Source organism: Schistocerca piceifrons, chromosome 1 (assembly GCF_021461385.2).
Source record: "Schistocerca piceifrons isolate TAMUIC-IGC-003096 chromosome 1, iqSchPice1.1, whole genome shotgun sequence".
Lineage (NCBI taxonomy): Eukaryota > Metazoa > Arthropoda > Insecta > Orthoptera > Acrididae > Schistocerca > Schistocerca piceifrons.
In genome coordinates this window covers 1,249,121,662-1,249,144,604 of record NC_060138.1, presented here as the reverse complement: position 1 = coordinate 1,249,144,604, position 22,943 = coordinate 1,249,121,662, and the positions used below count along the sequence as shown (strand labels likewise).

At 42.3% G+C, this 22,943-nt stretch overlaps 1 non-coding gene and 1 pseudogene across 1 annotated transcript; both read left to right on the top strand.

The window, feature by feature from the left end:
- The first annotated feature begins 1,111 nt into the window (after nt 1-1,111).
- On the top strand, nt 1,112-1,186 carry Trnaw-cca. The gene has a single exon. It is a non-coding gene; the product is annotated as a tRNA-Trp (tRNA).
- Nucleotides 1,187-20,715: 19,529 nt separating this feature from the next.
- LOC124728588 lies at nt 20,716-20,832 on the top strand (annotated as a pseudogene).
- The last annotated feature ends 2,111 nt before the right edge of the window (nt 20,833-22,943 follow it).

Sequence of the window (22,943 nt, the reverse complement as noted above, 5' to 3'; positions counted from 1 at the left end):
TTCAGGCACTCACACATAATCAACTTCACTCTCCAAAATTCCAGGACCAGATTTGCTTGGACATATGCAGGATTTGACGGTCTACACACGGAAAAATTTGAAAACGTAAAAACCATATGTTTTGACAGAGCACAGGGAAAAGTGTGCGAGTGTGAGACTTTTGGATTCATTTCTTGCAGTTTATGTGACAAACTCTTATGTTTCATCACTTTTTTGGGAGTAATTATCACATCCACAAGAAAACCTAAATCGGGCAACGTAGAAGAATCTTTTTACCCATTCGGCAAGTGTACAAGTTAGGTAGGTCGACAACATATTCCTGTCATGTGACGCACATGTCGTCACCAGTGTTGTATAGAATATATGAGACGTGTTTTCCTGTGGAGGAATCGGTTGACCTATGACCTTGCGATCAAAAGTTTTCGGTTCCCATTGGAGAGGCACGTCCTTTCGTCTACTAAATGCACGGTTTTGCGGTGCGGGCGCAAAACACAGACACTAAACTTATTACAGTGCACAGAGACGTCAATGAACGAATGGATAGAGCATAATTTTGCTAAAATAAAGAAAAATTTTTCGCTTGAGGAGAGACTGGAACCAAGGACCTCTGGTACCGCAGCTGCTCATGCTAACCACGGGACCACGGCGCTCCTTATCTCCCAATGTCAAAAATGTTGCCTATCTTCGCGTGCACTGCTCTGTTTGTATATTTTGCTTATTTTTCGTAGTTCCACAAAACTTCTTCCTGAATGAGATTTTCACTCTGCAGCGGAGTGTGCGCTGATATGAAACTTCCTGGCAGATTAAAACTGTGTACCCGACCGAGACCCGAACTCGGGACCATTGCCAAGGCAATGGTCCCGAGTTCGAGTCTCGGTCGGGCACACAGTTTTAATCTGCCAGGAAGTTTCATATCAGCGCACACTCCGCTGCAGAGTGAAAATCTCATTCTGGAAACATCCCCCAGGCTGTGGCTAAGCCATGTCTCCGCAATATCCTTTCTTTCAGGAGTGCTAGTTCTGCAAGGTTCGCAGGAGAGCTTCTGTAAAGTTTGGAAGGTAGGAGACGAGGTACTGGCAGAAGTAAAGCTGTGAGTACCGGCTGTGAGTCGTGCTCCGGTAGCTCAGTTGGTAGAGCACTTGCCCGCCAAAGGCAATGGTCCCGAGTTCGAGTCTCGGTCGGGCACACAGTTTTAATGTGCCAGGAAGTTTCAACTTCTTCCTGTTTTCTCAATTGATCTGTTTTCGGTTTTTCAAGGCCTATCCACTGTGCCAACTTATAACTAAATCTGAGGGGGTGCGATGGGGAGGTTCCCTTGTAAGGTGACATTGCGCGTGCGCTGCTCAGCGTGCGCGTTCATAACGGCTCCGTGCTCTGCGCCTCGCGCCCTCCACTGTGAAAGCCTGGCGTATCGGTGTCAGGCCGATTTCCATCTTTATGCAAATAACTACATCGACTACGAAGTTTCTCTGTAACAGGATTCCAAGCAGAGTTCAGCTGATAACCGCTATCTCGATTGATGAGAGTCTCGTTGTCGGATAATCTTATTTCCACAGATTCATTGATAATCGAGCTCCGAAAGTTTGATGTATGTGCCAAAATTTTCGTGTAGTTGTAATTCATGGAATGGTCTGTGGAAATACAATGTTCGGCGATTGCGGACTTGGTGGGTTGGAGAAGGCGAGTATGCCGTTGGTGTTCCACAATGCGTTCCTGCACAGTTCGTGTTGTTTGCCCTGTATATGATCTGCCGCATTCACACGGAATTTTGTAAACACCTGGTTTACGCAGGACCAGGTCGTCTTTAACGGATCCCACCAGTGATGAAATTTTGGAAGGAGGGCGAAAGATGACTCTCACTTGATACTTTCTCAATATTCAGCCTATCTGTGAAGAAATATTACCAATAAATAGTAGATAAACAGTCGACCTGAAGGCCTCTTCCTCTTCCTTGTTCCGTCGTTTGTAGGTCTTCATCACTCTGTTCACTTGCCTAGGTGAAAAGCCATTCTTCAACAATACTTTTTGCAGCTGTTCCAGTTCCGCTTGAAGACTGTCGGCGTCAGAGATAGTGTGGGCACGGTGGACCTAGGTTTTGAGAACGCCCATTGTTTGTGCTGGATGGTGGCAACTAGTAGCGTGTAGATACAGGTCTGTACGAGTGGGCTTTCTGTACACCGAGTGACCAAGTGTGCCGTCACTCTTCCGTCGCACCAAGATGTCTAAAAATGGCAGACAACCATCTCTCTCTATCTCCATGGTAAACTTTATATTTTCATGTATGGAGTTCATGTGACGTAAAAATTCTTGGAGACGGTCCAGACCATGAGGCCACACTATAAAAGTGTCGTCAACGTACCGCCAAAATACTGTCTGTTTAAAAGTGGCAGAGTCGAGTGCTCTCTCCTCAACATCTTCCATAAAAAGATTGGCCACCAGGGGAGACAAAGGACTCCCCATGGCGGCACCATCAGATTGTAAAATTCGTTGTTAAATATAAAATATGTAGAGGAGAGAGTGTGCTCAAACAACGCTGTAATGTCTGCACCAAACATGTTGCCAATGAGGTGTAGTGAGTCCACCAGATGCACCTTTGTGAACAGTGAAACCACATCAAATCTGACCAATAAATCACTACTTTGCAGTTGTAGTGACTGAAGTCGACTGATAAAATTACCAGAATTCTTTATGTGATGTGCACACTTGCCTATCATTGGTTTGAGCAAAGATGTCAAGAATTTTGCAAGGTCATAGGTGGCTGCTCCAATGTTACTCACAATTGGACGTAATGGCACATTTTCCTTGTGGATCTTAGGCAGTGCATATAGCCTAGGTGGAATTGAACTGTTTGGTTTCAGTCTCTTGATGACGTCCTTCCTATCATATGGAGTGTAAGTTTAGACGTCTTTTTAAAGTACGACCTGACTTAATAACTATTGAGGAACTGTTACGCAATGCTTTGACGGACAGTTGTTTACCTGACCAACTTCTAGAAATTAAGCAAACAGGAATAAGACACTATTATAAAAATATGTTTACATGAAAAAACATTTTATTTCTAATTTCGGAATTACCTAATACTTACCCAATCGCCGTCATTAGCATAGCTTGACACCTTTCTAGCATGCCATTCACGAGATTTGCTGCGTATTTTTTCGGTAACTGCCTCCATAACGCCCTATTTTTATGTGCCAGGTGCTTCAGAATATATACTGGCTTTTCTTTAAGTTTCATCTTAACATAAGACCAAAAATTTTAAATCGGGTTTGCATCCAGAGACACTGCAGGCCAGTCAATCGTGGACACCCCATTGTCTTGTTCCAACGCTGCGCGGAGAGGCTGCGATGTTTTGGATCAATATCCTCTTGAGGCACCAAACTTGCCTCAGTCGAAACCAACAGCTTCTTAACGGACCTCAAAAAGCATTTTGGTAAATACAGCACTTTTTTTTCAACGTTTATATTGGCTGAAACCGACAAAACAAAACATTCAACTGTCACACCGTTTATTCATACACTGTGCAATAGCGCGTTGAGTACAGATTCGAGACCACTACCAGAGATGACGGTTTGAACGTTACATTGAAGATTATGGCGTTCACTTTCTTGTGGAACTGACTGTGTGCCGAGATGACGAAAGTACGTGGCCAGCGGCATAATTGGCCTGTAGGGTTGGTTACAGAGGATCATCATCATCAGTTATCTGCTATATTAGCAGGTCCTTTGCCTCTCCATTTTCTGCGATCCATTGCTTCCTTCTTAAGGCTGCTGTATGTTGTACCGCCCATCATGTCATCCAGTATCTGGAATCTCTTCCTTCCTCGCTTCCTTTTCCCTTCTACATAACCTTCTAAAACTGTTTTTATCAGTCCGTCATTCTTTCTTAATATATGCCCAATCCAATTTCTTTTTCTTCTCTTTATTACATCTAGTAACTGTCTTTTCTCTCCCACTCTTCTCAGTACCTCTTCATTTTTTACTCTGTCCATCCAACTTATTCTTTCCATCTTCCGCCATGTCCAGATCTCAAAAGCCTCCAGCCTTTCTCTGTCTTTTTTCCTCATAGTCCATGTTTCAGCGCCATACAGAAGAACACTCCATACAAGACATTTTATGAGTCTATTTCTGAGTTCTCTGTCCAGACCGCTGCAGAAGATTCTCCTTTTCTTATAAAACGCCTCTTTTGCCATTGCTATCCTTGTTTTAATTTCTGTGGTGCACTTACAGACGGTGTCTATCCTGCTTCCAAGATACTTTTTTGCACCTGTTCTAGTATTTCTCCATTCAGCACAATTTTTATTTCCTTATTTCCTCCTATTGCCAATACTTTTGTTTTATTTATGTTAATTTTCATTCCATATTTTTTCCGTTAGTTGTAATGGTGTCCACCAAATCCTGTAGCTCTTTTTCCCCTGTGGCTAGAAGGACCATGTCATCAGCAAATCTCAAGCACCCTACTCTTCTTCCTCCAATCTCTACTCCTTTGTCATCTACTGAGCATTGGTCAATCATATTTTCCAAGTACAGGTTGAAAAGTGTAGGTGATAAACAGCATCCTTGTCTTACTCCTTTCCCTAGTCTGATCCAGTTTGTACTTTCTCCTCTCACTTTAAGTGAAACTTTTTGATTAAGGTACAATGAGTTTATAAGTCTTCTGGTTTTCCAGTCCACTCTCTTTTCCCTCGTAATAGTCGTCAGCTTGTCCCAAACCACATTGTCAAATGCCTTTTCTAAATCGATGAAGCACATATATGGGTCTCTTCCATTTTCAATAAACCTTTCTCCCAAGATTCGTAGGAGCCCTATTGCATCTCTGGTGCCCGTATTCCGTCTAAAGCCAAACTGCTCCTCGCCGAGATTCTCCACTATTACATTTTCAAGCAAGGATACAACAACGTAAATGAATACAGGATTGTTGTCGTAACTCGTACCATTGTATCAATGTGAAACGAGCCAGGCCGATGTTTAGCTGGTGCACCGGCACTCCATTGGAACAGAGAGGGAGAGAGTGACGAGTGCGGAGGAAACGACTGGGATCCCCAGACAGCGGGCTGGCCGCGGGTACCGGCGGCGCATTAATTCCTGGCCAGGCAGCGGCCCTGATCGGGCCGGCTCATTTGGTTTCCGGCGCGGCCACCGCGGGCCGTTAGGACGCCAAAGGAAGTCGCCCTGATTTAGGGCTGCGGGCCGGGCAGCGCTTAGTGCGCCCGCGGAATTCCTATGAGCAGGGCGGGGGGCGAAAATCTCTACGCCGGCGACGTGATCCTACAGCAGAAGAGGCACGTGACCGCCGTCAAGATGAGCTGACCACCGCCCAATGGAGCGCGGGCGATCCGGCACTTGAGGGGCCCAAACGCCACCGTGCACTGGGCTCTGCCAGTGGACCAGTCGCTCCCAACCACGGTGATGAAATCAGATTTTTTCGGGGTAAACATTACGGTTCCAACATCACATAGTTCTAACTCTAAAACATATTAAACATTGGTCTATACTTATACAGAGTCTGACATTTGTTACATCATCATTACCGTCATGTGGGGATGCGTTGGGGGATGGAATAATGCTAGAAACAGCTATTATTTGTTTCGAGGGGTGACTTACTTCATAAAATATTTACGAATACGTTTCCACATGTGCTGTTTGTTGCCCGTTAAACGTCTACGTGATACTCAATTGGTCAACATGTCTTTACCCACTATTTCTTAGGCAACAACTGTGCCGGTACATCCCGTCGCCACGAAACAAATGATAAATGATACACATCCGTGATTCTACATCTGAGATACTTTACTAACAAAATGCTTCTACTTTGTTCGAATGGTAATGATAGCATAATAATCAGTAACGCTTCAATTACGTGGTATTCATTTGGGTGCTTGCTGTTTTTCAGTCTCAGAAGTATTTCAAGGGCAAAGATTTTCGCGTATGTAACGTCCATAGAGGTAAAAGCGAGGCCTACGAGAAAGACAGCCTGCGGCGCGTACGTCACGAAGGTAGGCCGAGCTTGCTCGCTCAACTCAGCAGAAAAAACTGCCTTTCTACACCTGCCAACTCGTAACTGGGTGTGTATGTACAAACGACAATTGCATCTTCTTCTGGAATCGGTTATTATGGAATCTCACTCTTATTAGTCCTCCAATGATAGGAAGTGCATAGGCCTGCTAATTATTTGTTGCGGCTGTACCGGGGTACAATAAAATTAAAATCATGTCAAAATGATTATCAGATGCATAAGGCATGTCAAAATGATTATCAGATGCATAAGGCACCACATATTGTATTAAATGAGGATAGTTACGCAGAACAGACTAAATGCGACAAGCAAGCCGTTATACTATTTATGTCCAGAATCAATCTTAAATTTCGTTGTACGAATAGTAATGAGTTTTTTTTTTTTTTTTTTTTTTTTTTTGGTCATCAGTCTACTGACTGGTTTGATGCGGCCCGCCACGAATTCCTTTCCTGTGCTAACCTCTTCATCTCAGAGTAGCACTTGCAACCTACGGTCCTCAATTATTTGCTTGACGTATTCCAATCTCTGTCTTCCTCTACAGTTTTTGCCCTCTACAGCTCCCTCTAGTACCATGGAAGTCATTCCCTCATGTCTTAGCAGATGTCCTATCATCCTGTCCCTTCTCCTTATCAGTGTTTTCCACATATTCCTTTCCTCTCCGATTCTGCGTAGAACCTCCTCATTCCTTACTTTATCAGTCCACCTAATTTTCAACATTCGTCTATAGCACCACATCTCAAATGCTTCGATTCTCTTCTGTTCCGGTTTTCTCACAGTCCATGTTTCACTACCATACAATGCTGAACTCCAGACGTACATCCTCAGAAATTTCTTCCTCAAATTAAGGCCGGTATTTGATATTAGTAGACTTCTCTTGGCCAGAAATGCCTTTTTTGCCATAGCGAGTCTGCTTTTGATGTCCTCCTTGCTCCGTCCGTCATTGGTTATTTTACTGCCTAGGTAGCAGAATTCCTTAACTTCATTGACTTCGTGACCATCAATCCTGATGTTAAGTTTCTCGCTGTTCTCATTTCTACTACTTCTCATTACCTTCGTCTTTCCCCGATTTACTCTCAAGCCATACTGTTTACTCATTAGACTGTTCATTCCGTTCAGCGGATCATTTAATTCTTCTTCACTTTCACTCAGGATAGCAGTGTCATCAGCGAATCGTATCATTGATATCCTTTCACCTCGTATTTTAATTCCACTCCTGAACCATTCTTTTATTTCCATCATTGCTTCCTCGATGTACAGATTGAAGAGTAGGGGCGAAAGGCTACAGCCTTGTCTTACACCCTTCTTAATACGAGCACTTCGTTCTTGATCGTCCACTCTTATTATTCCCTCTTGGTTGTTGTACACATTGTATAGGACCCGTCTCTGCCTATAGCTTACCCCTACTTTTTTCAGAATCTCGAACAGCTTGCACCATTTTATATTGTCGAACGCTTTTTCCAGGTCGACAAATCCTATGAAAATGTCTTGATTTTTCTTTAGCCTTGCTTCCATTATTAGTCGTAACGTCAGAATTGCCTCTCTCGTCCCTTTACTTTTCCTAAGGCCAAACTGATCATCACCTAGCGCATTATCAATTTTCTTTTGCATTCTTCTGTATATTTTTCTTGTAAGCAGCTTCGATGCATGAGCTGTTAAGCTGATTGTGCGATAATTCTCGCACTTGTCAGCTCTTGCCGTCTTCGGAATTGTGTGGATGATGCTTTATCGAAAGTCAGATGGTATATCGCCAGACTCATATATTCTACACACCAATGTGAATAGTCAAAATAGTTCAAATGGCTCTGAGCACTATGGGACTTAACATCTGTGGTCATCAGTCCCCTAGAACTTAGAACTACTTAAACCTGACTAACCTAAGGACATCACACACATCCATGCCCGAGGCAGGATTCGAACCTGCGACCGTAGCAGTCGCACGGTTCCGGACTGAGCGCCTAGAACCGCGACACCACCGCGGCCGGCTGTGAATAGTCGTTTTGTTGCCACTTCCCCCAATGATCTTAGAAATTCTGATGGAATGTTATCTATCCCTTCTGCCTTTTTTGACCGTAAGTCCTCCAAAGCTCTTTTAAATTCCGATTCTAATACTGGATCCCCTATCTCTTCTAAATCGACTCCTGTTTCTTCTTCTATCACATCGGACAAATCTTCACCCTCATAGAGGCTTTCAATGTATTCTTTCCACCTATCTGCTCTCTCCTCTGCATTTAACAGTGGAATTCCCGTTGCACTCTTAATGTTACCACCATTGATTTTAATGTCACCAAAGGTTGTTTTGACTTTCCTGTACGCTGAGCCTGTCCTTCCGACAATCATATCTTTTTCGATGTCTTCACATTTTTCCTGCAGCCATTTCGTGTTAGCTTCCCTGCACTTCCTATTTATTTTATTCCTCAGCGACTTGTATTTCTGTATTCCTGATTTTCCCGGAACATGTTTGTACTTCCTCCTTTCATCAATAAACTGAAGTATTTCTTCTGTTACCCATGGTTTCTTCGCAGCTACCTTCTTTGTACCTATGTTTTCCTTCCCAACTTCTGTGATGGCCCTTTTTAGATATGTCCATTCCTCTTCAACTGTACTGCCTAATGCGCTATTCCTTATTGCTGCATCTATAGCGTTAGAGAACTTCGAACGTATCTCGTCATTCCTTAGTACTTCCGTATCCCACTTCTTTGCGTATTCATTCTTCCTGACTAATGTCTTGAACTTCAGCCTACTCTTCATCGCTACTATATTGTGATCTGAGTCTATATATGCTCCTGGGTACGCCTTACAATCCAGTATCTGATTTCGGAATCTCTGTCTGACCATGATGTAATCTAATTGAAATCTTCCCGTATCTCCCGGCCTTTTCCAAGTATACCTCCTCCTCTTGTGATTCTTGAACAAGGTATTCGCTATTACTAGCTGAAACTTGTTACAGAACTCAACTAGTCTTTCTCCTCTTTCATTCCTAGTCCCAAGCCCATATTCTCCTGTAACCTTTTCTTCTACTCCTTCCCCTAAAACTGCATTCCAATCACCCATGGCTATTAAATTTTCGTCCCCTTTACATACTGCATTACCCTTTCAATATCCTCATACACTTTCTCTATCTGTTCATCTTCAGCTTGCGACGTCGGCATGTATACCTTGAACTATCGCTGTCGGTGTTGGTCTGCTGTCGATTCTGATTAGAACAACCCGGTCACTGAACTGTTCACAGTAACACACCCTCTGCCCTACCTTCCTATTCATAACGAATTCTACACCTGTTATACCATTTTCTGCTGCTGTTGATATTACCCGATACTCATCTGACCAGAAATCCTTGTCTTCCTTCCACTTCACTTCACTGACCCCTACTATATCTAGATTGAGCCTTTGCATTTCCCTTTTCTGATTTTCTAGTTTCCCTACCACGTTCAAGCTTCTGACATTCCACGCCCCGACTCGTAGAACGTTATCCTTTCGTTGATTATTCAATCTTTTTCTCATGGTAACCTCCCCCTTGGCAGTCCCCTCCCACAGATCCGAATGGGGGACTATTCCGGAATCTTTTGCCAATGGAGAGATCATCATGACACTTCTTCAATTACAGGCCACATGTCCTGTGGATACACGTTACGCGCCTTTAATGCAGTGGTTTCCATTGTCTTCTGCATCCTCATGTCGTTGATCACTGCTGATTCTTCCGCCTTTAGGGGCAATTTCCCACCCCTAGGACAAGAGAGTGCCCTGAACCTCTATCCGCTCCTCCGCCCTCTTTGACAAGGCCGTTGGCAGAATGAGGCTGACTTCTTATGCCGCAAGTCTTCGGCCGCCAATGCTGATTATTTATCAAAATATAGGCAGTGGCGGGGATCGAACTCGGGACCGAATACGTTTTGATTATGAATCAAAGACGCTTTCCCTAGACCACGGGTACACGTGTAATGAGTAACACCAAATAATACCAGATTCTTGTAGAAGATGCAACTCTGGTTGGTACATGCACGCTCAGCTGCGAGTTAACAGTTTAGAAACGCATTTTGTCTGCTGAGCCCAGTGAGCGAGGGAGATCAGGCCTACCCGAGGCCCACGATAGCCGCGCGGCATAAGCCGAGCGGTCTAGGGCGTTTTGTCATGGACTGTACGGAGGTTCGAGTCCTCCCTCGGGCTTGGGTGTGTGTGTTTGTTCTTAGGATAGTTTAGGTTAAGTAGTGTGAAGCTTAGGGACCGCTGACCTCAGCAGTTAAGTCTCATAAGATTTCACACACACACATTTGATGCCCACGAGACGAGGCCCACGAGAAAGACAGGCCGCGGCGCGTACGTCACGAAGGTAGTCCTCAGCTCGCTCACTCGCTCAGCTCAGCAGACAAAATGCGTTTCCAAACCTGTTAACTCGCAGCTGCGCGTGCACGCACTAACGAGAATTGCATCTTCCACTGGAATCTGCTATTCTGAAGTCTTTCGCTTCGTCTCTTTTCTATTTGTTTTGTTTTACTATTACTCGCGTATCAACTAATGTATGAGATAAAATATATTACTACGAAAAGAGACCCGAAATACCTTTTAGTGATGCTGTGCGATACCTTTCTTTGGATCATTAATTTTCAACAAAACAAAATATATTATGTTCTTATTGTTCTGGATTTGGCTTTCTATTAAAGGAACATTTTTTCGTTACTGTAACTCGCCATAAAGTTCAACATATCTTCCTTACTTTATAGTTATTAAAAAAGTTAATGAAAATTACTTCGTTATCAATACTGATGTTACAGTACGCAATGATTGTTCAACATCATAATTTTGCAGTGGATTTTTGTTAACAGTAAAACAAAAATAAGTACCACGACTAACACGAGAACATGAGACTATTAGCGGAGAAAAAAAATGTTTTTACTATAAGGTTGCCAGACCAGAACTACGCACAGCAAGATTTCTTTTATGTTATGAAAGTAAATTATCTTTTTGCACTGTTAGTAATAGATTATCAGCAGCCCGCATCAACCTGTAAAACACATCATAAAATCTGCTGCTCTGCTCTGCAATTCCGAAAGCTGAAAGAAATAATTTTACTTCACTATTACCTGACCGCTTCTTTGCGGTATGATAGATTTTATTTAATGCAATTTGAATGCGCCGCGGCAACGGCTTGTTCGTTCGTAGCGCAGCTCTGCACCACGAATAATATTTAAATAACTGAAAATGTCTTAAAGGGATGGGATAAAATACCAGGCAAGCTTATTACAAATCACAATGCAAGGTTTCACTAAGTAACTCTATTCAAAACATTTAAACAATTCAATTAATTACACACCTTTCCAAGACTTTACTTAATGGCGTCCCTCTTACAAACTTGGCAAAAGAATGCTACGCTAGCGTACAATATAACGCCACAGGCTTTCCTACTCACGTAACTCCAAGAAGACGACAGAGAAATTAATGTTCGTTCTGTATTATTTATACTAGTCACATATTCTCATCTTTGTTTGATATTTATCGTCTGTGGCGGTTTCAGTATTTGCCGACACAGATATTATCTAAAATAAATAAACAAAAACAGTACATAATTTTATACAAGAACAAAACATGATACACAATGTTTTCTCTTTATTACATAATATGTCTTTTGCTAAGAGACGTTACAAGTCTTACTGATTAACAGTACGACAACAAAATTTAATACAAGATCAATACTCGATATAAATAGCATAACGGCTTGTTTATACCATTTAGTCTCTTCTGCTTAACAGTACTCATTACATGCTGGAAGTGGTGCCTTATGCAACTCACAATCATTTTAGTATGATTTTATTTTATTGTACGCCAGCCAGTACAGCCGTAACAAATTATAAGTATGACCATGGACTTCTCATCATTATAGGACTAATAACAGTAAGATTCCATAACAGCGGATTCAAGTAGAAGATTCAGTTTTCGTTTGTACAGACACGCCTAGTTACAACAGTCGTAGAAACGTAGTTTGTCTGCTGATTTGAGCCAGCGAGCGAGCGCGGGCCTACCATCGTGACGTACGCGCCGCGGCCTGTGTTTCTCGGAGACTCCGGCTAGAAGTCGCCAGCTGTCATCACTTGAGCCTCGTGACGTCACAGTTCAGTTGTGTGGCCTAGTTGCCTAGGTGGCGTTGGACCACTGCCGCGCCGCCTTATCACAGCACACTGCATAACTGGACTCTAATGCATATAGTGGATGGATACTGACCTTGTAGATCTGACAAGGGGAGGCCGCCAATTGTGATATTCAGATTAGATTCATACTGCGCATAATAAAAGCTCATGGCCAGAGGTGTAATATGGCAAAGCACCAAGATGCACTTCTCACCCGTTGTCGAGAAAATCGACAGTTAAAAGAAACCGTTGCGGTGAAATACTCTCTACGATTAATAGTTTTCTACAGCGTCGTGGCGCAGCGGTAATTTTTGTAATTCAAATATATATATATATATATAAAGTTGTTGAAAGTCGTTTGTCGTGGAAAAACTGGCGACTTCGAACATCACTATGTTTTCCGCAAACAAAGTTGTATTTCACAAATGTTGTTAATTGTCTTCATAATGTTAACCACGTATAGTTAACCGAAAACGTAGAAACTATATTCCGAAACGAATACGTATAGCGTAAGTCAAACGTTCGAATTAGAATAGAGACTCCACGAACACAAATTCACTGTGGCAGGTATGAAATATAAACACCGTTACTCGCTCGTTACACTTGAAGGACAGATGTCGAATGGGCCGAAACGAGCCGCCGCATAACAGCGTAGTTTCATGCTAACTTCGAAAGAAGGTAGATGCGGTCCCTAGCGCAACTTATAACATCGTCGAAAATCAGTGCGGTCGTGAGAGCTTTGGTACACCCTGTTAAAAAAACGGAAAAATGGAGGCGGTACAATTGGAGAGCGATCCGCCTTCACCAACATGCATAAGCAATTCATTAATAGTATATATATATATATATATATATATATATATATATATATATATATATTTGAATTACAAGAAACTAATAATAAAAAAAACTGGATAGTGCGAAATTCGATCCGGCGACTTTCGGATACGAACCCGAGCGCTTACCGCTGCGCCACGACGCTGTAGAAAGCTATTAATCGTAGAGAGTATTTCACCGCAACGGTTTCTTTTAACTGTCGAATTTCTCGACAACTGCTGAGAAGTGCATCTAGGTGCTTTGCCACATAACACCTCTGGCCATCATCTTTTATTATGCGCAGTATGAATCGAATCTGAATTTCACAATTGGCGGCCTCCCCTTGTGAGTGACAGTAGTGTGCTAGAGAAAAGAAGCCATAGCAGAACACTGTATTTCGACGGGACACTCCATGGATTATTGTGGAACAAAAATTTTAGCGACAACTAGATCTTTTTGGGAATCCATTATCAAGGAGTCCGTGGAGATACGATTGGCAAAAGATCTTATTAATCGATACGGCGGCTTTCAGATGGATAAAGCATGGGATCCTGTAATTTCTTTAATCGCTTCACAGAGACATGGGTCTGCATCTAGTGCGACGGCTGACGAAAATTGCTTTTATACTTTCGACTACCGCGCCTCAGCTGCGCGAAGGCGCTTTACGACAGATAGCGCAATGTAGGTACACCACGACGCATGCGCGGCCCGCTTCTGCTGCAGAGCGCGCCAAATTAGATAGGGGGGGGGGGGGGGCGGTATTAGCCTTCTCCACTGCGCAGGCGCCGCCGCGCCAATTTTCGGTATATATAGAACGACGCGCACCAGTAATCTTCAGTCTCGTACTCACCTGATGATGGCTGCATGTTTGTTAGCCGAAATATCGTGCCAAGATGTCAACGTGATCCGGCTGCAAGCCCGAAATATGATGTACCAATCAATACGCCGGGAAAACTTCAAGATACACGACATGTTGTCTGTTCGGACGCGTCTCGTTTCAAGTTGTATCGAGCGGATGGAAGTGTACGGGTATGGACACAACCTCAATAATTCATGGACCCTGCATGACAGCAGGGAACTTTTCAATCTGGTAGAAGCCCTGTAACGGTGTGCAGCGTGTGGCTTTTGAGTGATTGGGATCCGTGACACGTTTAGATACGACTCTGATAGGTGGCACGTACGTAAGCATCCTCTCCGATCACCTGCATCCATTCATGTCCATTGTGTGTTCCGACGGACTTCGGCAATTCCAGCAGCACAATGCATCTACCCAATTGCTACGGAGTGGCTCCAGGAACCCTCTTCTGAGTTTAAACACTTCCGATGGCTACCAAACTCCCCAGACATGAACGTTATGGAGCGTATGTTGTGGGATGCCTTGCAACGTGCAGTTCAGAATAGATCTCCATTCCCTCGTGCTCATACAGATTAAAGGACAGCTCTGCAGGATTCACGGTGTCAGTTCCCTCCAGCAGTACTTCAGGCATTTGTCGAATCCATGCCTCATCGTGTTGTGGCACTTCTGCATGTTCACGAGTTCCCTAAACGATATTAGGCAGATGTACCAGTTTGTTTGACTCTTCAGTGTATAATGAGTGTTGTAACAATGGTTATTGCAAACAACATAGTCAGAAATTAAGGAAGTGGAAGCTACAAAGAGTAACTCATCTTACTCAAAAGCTATTTAGGGTCCTATGGTGTACTCCAGACAGTTTTGTACATAAAAAGGAAGTCTAGCGACTCGATTGCACCCGTATTCGTAAACTTTAATTAAATACTTGAAACTTCTGATGAAGGCACCTCTGAAGCTCCGATCTTAGTGTGTTGATAAATGTATGGGGTAAACCATTACACATGTGAGCTTTGAAGGCTTAAAGAATAATACAAATGCAGGCCAATCTATGCTTTTCCTCTGGCTGGTACACCTCTGGGTGGTACTGCAACACTACAAACCAGAGTCTCCATGTGTTTTTCATCTACTTGATTTCTCGAGTTTACAATTTCTTAACTGTAGGTAAGTATTTAATGTTTATGAAAATGTAAAGTATATCGACACAATTAGTAAGAATTAATAGTGTCAGATCATTGTAGTAAACACGCTGGCAATGTCAGGGAGGTTTTTATTGCGTAGGGCACAGACAGTATCTTTAGTGTAACAATAACATCGTTGGCGCGAGTGCGCACAGTCACAGAAGTGAAGACAGAGAAGTAGTTGCGAAGTATCTGTGGTGTGGAACAGACGTATGTGTTGTAGGTGTTGGCGTGCAAATGGCAAATAATTGTCGTCGAAAATGTCGTAACATGTTGTCACGTAAATTGCAAGTGGCCAGCAGTTGCGTGGGCGCAATATATGGTCGCAAGAAGATTTTGGAACAAATGAAGAATACCATGTGGACCCAATATTTCATGCTGCTTGCTAATCAAGAAGAGCCTGTTGCCAACATTGGATCTCATAATAAGCACTAACGCACACCAGAGGCAACGTTTCGTAATAAGATTGAGCCAGTATATTTGTAGCTGTGTAATAGGTATGCCAGCGGGTTCAGATAAACTTCATTATCTCAAATCGTTGACTATCAGCAGGTTCCTACCCCTTAAACACAAATTTCGATAAAGTCACAAGTGAAGGAAATATTCAATACAAGCCAAAGATATTTCAATTTACAATCAGTAAAGAGGGTGTAAGGTACAGTGAAGCGACTCTAACAGCCTCTCCTGTACAAATGTCAACCTCACCTACCCGAGTTGCAGCTAAGGATTGCTGCACGGTACACCCTGTTATTGCTAACGAGGCTCTGACGACCGAGTGTTTCCCGGGATAAGGAAACGCCCCCTATCAAGTGCCAACGGTCTCAAAGAGAGCGGATGAGCGGATAGAGGCAGGGCACTCTCTTGTCCTTGGAGTGAGAAATTGCTCCTAAAGGCGGAAGAACTTCACAGTCAACGGCATAGGATGGAGAAGGCAACGGGAAACCACTCCATTAAAGATCACTCAAGATATCCCAAGAATCAGTAGCGCACCATGCCAGAATCTTCTGTTAAACATAAATCCGGAGTAATAGTCCCCCAATCGGATCTCCGGGTGGGGACAATGGAAGGTCAGGCAAAGTTGAAGAATACACTAAAAATAGCAACATGGAATGTAAGAACACTCCTCCAATGCGGGAAATTAGAGAACCTCAAACTAGAGATGGACAGAATGGGAACAGACATAATAGGAATATCTGAGATGCGATGGCCTGAACCAGGAGACTTCAGATCAGGAAATTATCGTATCATTCATACAGGTACTAACCAAGGAACAACTGGAATCGGTGGAGTTGGAATAATTCTAAAAGGAAAACTCGGGAATCTAGTCACAGGATATGTGCAATTTAACTCTAGGATAATACTAGTCAAAATTGGAACCAAACCAAAGAACACGGTAATAGTACAAGTCTATATGCCGACATCGGCAGAAGAAGACGATGTAATAGAAACAGTGTATGAAGACATCAACAAAGTTATAAATTATGTTAAAGGTGAAGAGAACTTAATTATAATGGGAGATTGGAATGCTAGTGTTGGAGAAGAGAAAGTTGACGGAATTGTAGGGAAATATGGTCTAGGAGATAGAAACGAAAGAGGAAGCCGGCTAATTGAATTTTGTGCCAAAAACAAGTTGGTCATAGCGAACTCCCTTTTCAACCACCATAAAAGAAGAAGGTACACGTGGAAAGCCCCAGGAGATACTAGAAGACACCAAATCGACTATATATTAGTAAAATCGCGTTTTAAAAACCAAATCAAGGATTGCAGAAGCTACCCGTCTGCGGATATTAATAGTGATCACAACCTTGTAATGATGAAATGCTTACTCAAACTCAAGCGATTAGAGAGAAAAACGAACAAAGTATGGAACAGAGATAACCTAAAGTCTGAAGAACTAGTGATCCCTTATGCACGGAAAACTGATGAGATGGCATCAAACATTATTCCCGGGAGTACTAACGAGGAGTGGAAACAAATCAAAGAAGGCATACATAAAGCAGCAGAAGAATTTATTGGGAAAGCCAAACCTGTAAACAGGAAAGAGTGGATAACACCTGAAATAATTTGTCTAATGGAAGAAAGAAGACTATACAAAAATGCCTCTGACGAGCAAAGCGAAAACAAATATAGAAAGCTTAGAAACCAAATAAACAGAGAATCTAGGAAAGCAAAAGAAAATTACCTCAACAGCATTTGTAAAGAGGTGGAGGAAAACATGGTTAAAGGAAAAACTGACTTGGCCTACAGAACAATAAAACAAAACTTTGCTAAACGGAAAGTAAAATCTTCAGGAACTATAAAGAACAAAGAGGGCAAGGTACTATTTGGATATGACACGCTGAAGAGATGGCAAGAATACATTGAAGAGCTATATCAAGGAGACCCTCTAACAGATAATATGATAGAATTAAGCGAAGAAGTAGAGAAAGAAGAACTAGGGGACACAATTCTGAAAGATGAATTTGAAAAAGCACTAAAAGAACTACCAGATAAGAAAGCGGCAGGTGTTGATGATATACCTTCTGAACTAATTAAGAAATCAGGAGACAAAATGAAAGCTACATTACTGCAACTCATACAGAAAATATACAAAACAGGTGAAGTTCCTGAAGACTATCAGAAATGCATCATATTCCCCATACCTAAGAAAGCATCTACTATGGACTGTGAAAACCATCGAACACTCAGTCTTCTTTCACACGCATCAAAAATTCTAATAAGAATAATTTTGAAAAGAGTTGAAAACCAATTGAATAGCACTCTAAGTGAAGACCAATTCGGTTTTAGAAGCGGTGTAGGGACGAGGGAAGCAATCTTATCTTTAAGACTAATAATTGAGAAACAAATTTCCAAAAACAAACAAGTATTTATAGCCTTCGTAGACCTCGAAAAGGCATTTGACAATGTTGTATGGCCAGAAATGTTTAGAATTCTGAAGAAGGCTGGTCTGAAATATAATGATAGAAGGATAATCTTTAAAATATACCAAAATGAAACAGCCTTAGTTAAGAAGGAAAACAAAGAAGAAACAGCAAGAATAAGGAAAGGAGTGAGACAGGGATGCCCACTATCTCCAGTAATTTTCAACGCATATATCCAAGAAGCAATAGACAAAATAAGAGAGAATATTGAAGTAGGAATAAAACTTAACGGAATGAAAATAGATATGTTGCGATATGCAGATGATATCGCCATAATTACAGAAAGGAAAGAAGATTTAGAAGCCGCACTCAATGAAATGGAAAACACCTTAAAAGAACAGTATGGAATGAAAATAAATAAGAAAAAGACTAAAGTGATGGTGAGTGGCGCCCTGAACTACAATGAACCCATACGAATAACAATAAAGGGAGAGAAACTAGGGCAGGTTACAGAATTTAACTACTTAGGTAGCAAAATAACAGCAGATGGAAGGAGCAAAAGTGACATTAAATACAGAATACAACTTGCCAAAATAGCATTCAATGGAAAAAGAAACTTACTGACGAGTAGAAATGTTAGTTTAGACGTAAGAAAGAGAGTCATGAAAACCTATGTGTGGAGTACAGCCCTTTACGGATGTGAAACTTGGACTTGTGGAAAAGAAGAAAAGAGAAGATTAGAGGCATTCGAAATGTGGTGCTACCGGAGAATGGAAAAAATCAGCTGGCGAGACAAGGCTACAAACGAAGATGTCCTCAGAAGAGTGAAAGAAAACAGATCTCTTTGGCGAAATATACAGAAAAGAAGAATAACCTTCATAGGTCACATTTTACGGCATAACAATTTCATTAAGAGAATATTAGAAGGAATCATTGAAGGAAGAACTCGCCGAGGACGACCTAGATTAAGCTACATTCAACAAGTAATAAATGACATCGGGTGCCAGACCTATGCAGATATGAAGAAGAAAGTTGACAAAAGAACGGAATGGCGTGCTGCTGCCAACCAACCTGTGGGTTGATAACCGAAGAAGAAGAATCAGTAAAGTATGCATTGCGTCCATAAGCAGCAGTAACTGTACCGGTCCAAGTAATATTGCTCTACTACTGCATACGGTCTGTTTAAATTGAAAGATATTTAAAGACAGATTCATATTCTATGAAAAGTACATGCTGGCATTCTTGTAGTGAAAGTAATTCAAGAATTGTATGTTGTGTTTTGTAAATGATATTATGTGCAAATATCCACACAACATTATCGCTGAAAAACAATAAATGAAAGCTTTTATTGCATCTATGTGAAATGCGATCACTTACAGAGTATTAAGTAAATAGTGATAAACAGCTTTTGCCAGGATTGAACATTTTTCACATAGCGAGTACTGTCGTGAGTTTCCATAGTGACTGCTCATTCGTTGTTGGTGGGGATAATTATGGTAACTAACATAATTTCGTTCCACAATAAAGTCTTTTGTGTTCATGTTACACACGTATCTTTTACATGTAAGTCAGCGCGTGCGTTTTGTTCAGTTGCTGCTTTGTCTTTCTCACGCAATATTTACATTTTTTCGAAGTCATTAAAACCATTTACCTAAATCAATTTATGCTCGTTTTGGGAGCTGGTGACCGTTTTATTCTGCAATCTGAATTCATTTAAATCAAATATTGCATTCAAAATCTCTGCTGAATACTTTTCGCGTTCGATGTCTTGTGTACACTAAGTAGAACATTGGGTACGCGTTTCACCATAACACCTTGCCTGAACCGTAGACTCTAGGTACATTATATTACAATGATGGGCATTCAAATTGCAATGCTACAAGTTCAGCAAATAATTTCCTAAATAATTTCCTCCGCTTACACATGGAGAATGAATGATTACCGTTGTATGTGTCTTGAGGACGTGGAGGCTACACAGTGCTGCTACCTCGAAGACAGAGCACAGTTGCCAGGCTTCACACGTAAGAAATGTAAGAGCTCCTGCCCAAATCAGCAGCTGTGTAGCAAATGGCATCACATGCTTTTTTTAGGTGGCATTTGCAAAGTATATTTCTTAATGGTTATTCTACTACACACTTCGTGGAATGCTATTTACAGAAGGAATTTTGGTCTATATAAATACCTGATACATGCCACTACAGGACACTACTTGTAAAGTAATTATACCATAACAATAAAGAAAAAGGAAACATAGCATACAACAATTATATACATCACGTACACAGTGTCTATAGATAGTCAGGTCCTACATATTTAAATGGTTCAACATCACACTTAATACTAGTGCACTCCTGTCGGTTGATAACACTGCAGTAAACGTCGGAAGGTGTATCTTCGCATTAATCAATAAAAGATATTTGTTGTGTCCTGTATGTGTTAACGCGAGAGCAGCAGATGATTTACATCTCCTTCATCATTGCATAAATCCCATAATTTGGATTTCTTCAATCCTATTCGGAACAGGTGGACTGGGAATTTGCCATAATTTCAGCGCATGCGCTTAATCATTATTAAATCGTCTGCTCCTATTAAATCAGTAAACCAAGGGCATAAGGCATTTTTGGCGGACGTTAGCTTTACAGGTCTGCTTTCGATAGCTTGGTCGAAACCCATTGCTTGTGCCAGCCGCTTCACTCTTTTTGATTAAGCTCAGCATTTCTGGATAAACAAGTCTTTCATTTAGGATTTCACCAAAATTCATAGCACACTTCGCTAAACTGCCCACTATTTCACTATGAAAGATGCCTCATTGCCTGGAATCCACAAGAAATTTTTACTATACGTTCTTGCTTACTTGTAACAACTTCTTTAATAAGGGCAACGGCCTTGCCGCAGTGGAAACACCGGTTCCCGTGAGATCACCGAAGTTAAGCGCTGTCGGGCGTGGCCGGCACTTGGATGGGTGACCATCCAGCTGCCATGCGCTGTTGCCATTTTTCGGGGTGCACTCAGCCTCGTGATGACAATTGAGTAGCGGCTCCGGTCACAGAAAACCATCATAACGACCGGGAGAGCGGTGTGCTGACCACACGCCCCTCCTATCCGCATCCTCACCTGCGGATGACACGGCGTTCGGATGGTCCCAGTGGGCCACTTGTGGCCTGAAGACGGAGTGCTTGCTTTTCTTTAATAAGCCCTATAATTATAGGCTACAGAGTTTTGTTCCATTTTGGTGTTTTAAGGTTCTTTAGTACACTTAGGGAATTGGGATCACCATATTTCGATGTGTTCTGTTCAACAGTTTGTTGACGAGTTAGGTAGAGAATATAACAGGGCTTGATAATTTTCTGCAGCGATGTATATCGCACATACTAGTTTATCGCCTTCGATGGTCTTGTATCCATCAGCGTAAATCTTCGTCGAATTCAGAAAAATAGTATTGGCCATAATGTTGATTTCACTCTTCAGATTTGGAGAAACATTGTTGAGCCGCGGCGACTGGCGCTAGTTATCCTCCACTTGCGTCGCCGATATCGACAGTAGTCTGGTCTTGTATCTCTGACTGTTCCGTCTTTGGTTTTCGGCCTGGCGTGTTGCCGGGCTCTCTCCGGTCGGCGTTCAACGAGGCAACATGTTTGGAAGGAGCCCTTCGTCTTGATCCGCTGTGCCTGGACCTCGCCGTCCTCGTCTTTTTGCCGCGCGCCGGGTGTACGGTGCTGATCAGTCGACGCTTTTGCGTGCGAAACGGTGGCGGGTCCGTCACCTCAGGTTGGACATCATCTCATCGCGTAACTGGAAGCATTAAGTTACGTATGATTCCTATGCTGCTGTTAATCTCTGAATATTTGTGAAACTTGTGGCGGCATGTTGTATGTGCCGGAGATCAGTTAAGGATGGTTCTGAATAAGAGAGTGTTATACTGAACTTTCGAAGTCTAAGGCTTCGATGTGTTGTTTCCGTGGAGTGGAGCCTAATTATTTAGGCAAATACAAAAGGGAATAGAGTTTACTGGATGTTTCAAAGTTTCCTTGCAGTGTTAATTTGATATAGTATGTTAATTAGTGTGCTCTTCGCCCAGTTTTAGTATTAGATTTTCTTTTTATATGAAGGGCTGAGGTTTGTTAAGTCAGTGTAATTTTAATTGTTCTTTTATTCTGTAAATGTCTCACTTTGGTTTTCAGTTACGTTGCAGATATTCACGTAGTTGCATGGACTTGAAAAAGGTGAATCGCGAATTGAATTTGTCTGCCGCGTGAGTTATTTTCTGATGCAGAAATAGTCTGGTATGTGAGGCAGATGGGGTTTGTCGCCATGGCGGGCAGACTGAGATCGTGTGTGTGTTCGGCGCGTTTTCTGCCCTGGCTTGCAGCCTGATCATCTTCGAAATTGCTTGACGGTAGCTTTCTACTCGTTTGTTCCGCGTACCACCGTGTATAAGCCGTGCTCCCACCGTTTAGTTAAATATCCGGCCTGTCCGCCGGGATGGACGAGACATTTTCGTAAGTAACTCAAGGTGAATCATTAGTGTTGTGCGAATTTTGATTACGTAAGCAATAAATTTAACAGTGTGCTTATGGTGGTGATTGTCCGTCATCATTTTGCAATCTACATCTACATCTACATCCATACTCCGCAAGCCATCTGACGGTGTGTGGCGGAGGGTACTCTGAGTAGCTCTATCGGTTCTCCCTTCTATTCCAGTCTCGTATTGTTCGTGGAAAGAAGGATTGTCGGTATGCTTCTGTGTGGGCTCTAATCTCTCTGAGTTTATCCTCATGGTCTCTTCGCGAGATATACGTAGGAGGGAGCAATATATTGCTGGACTCTTCGGTGAAGGTATGTTCTCGAAACTTTAACAAAAGCCCGTACCGAGCTAGTGAGCGTCTCTCCTGCAGAGTCTTCCACTGGAGTTTATCTATCATCTCCGTAACGCTTTTGCGATTGCTAAATGATTCTGTAACGAAGCGCGCTGCTCTCCGTTGGATCTTCTCTATCTCTTCTATCAACCCTCTCTGGTACGGATCCCACACCGCTCAGCAGTATTCAAGCAGTGGGAGAACAAGTGTACTGTAACCTACTTCCTTTGTTTTCGGATTGCATTTCC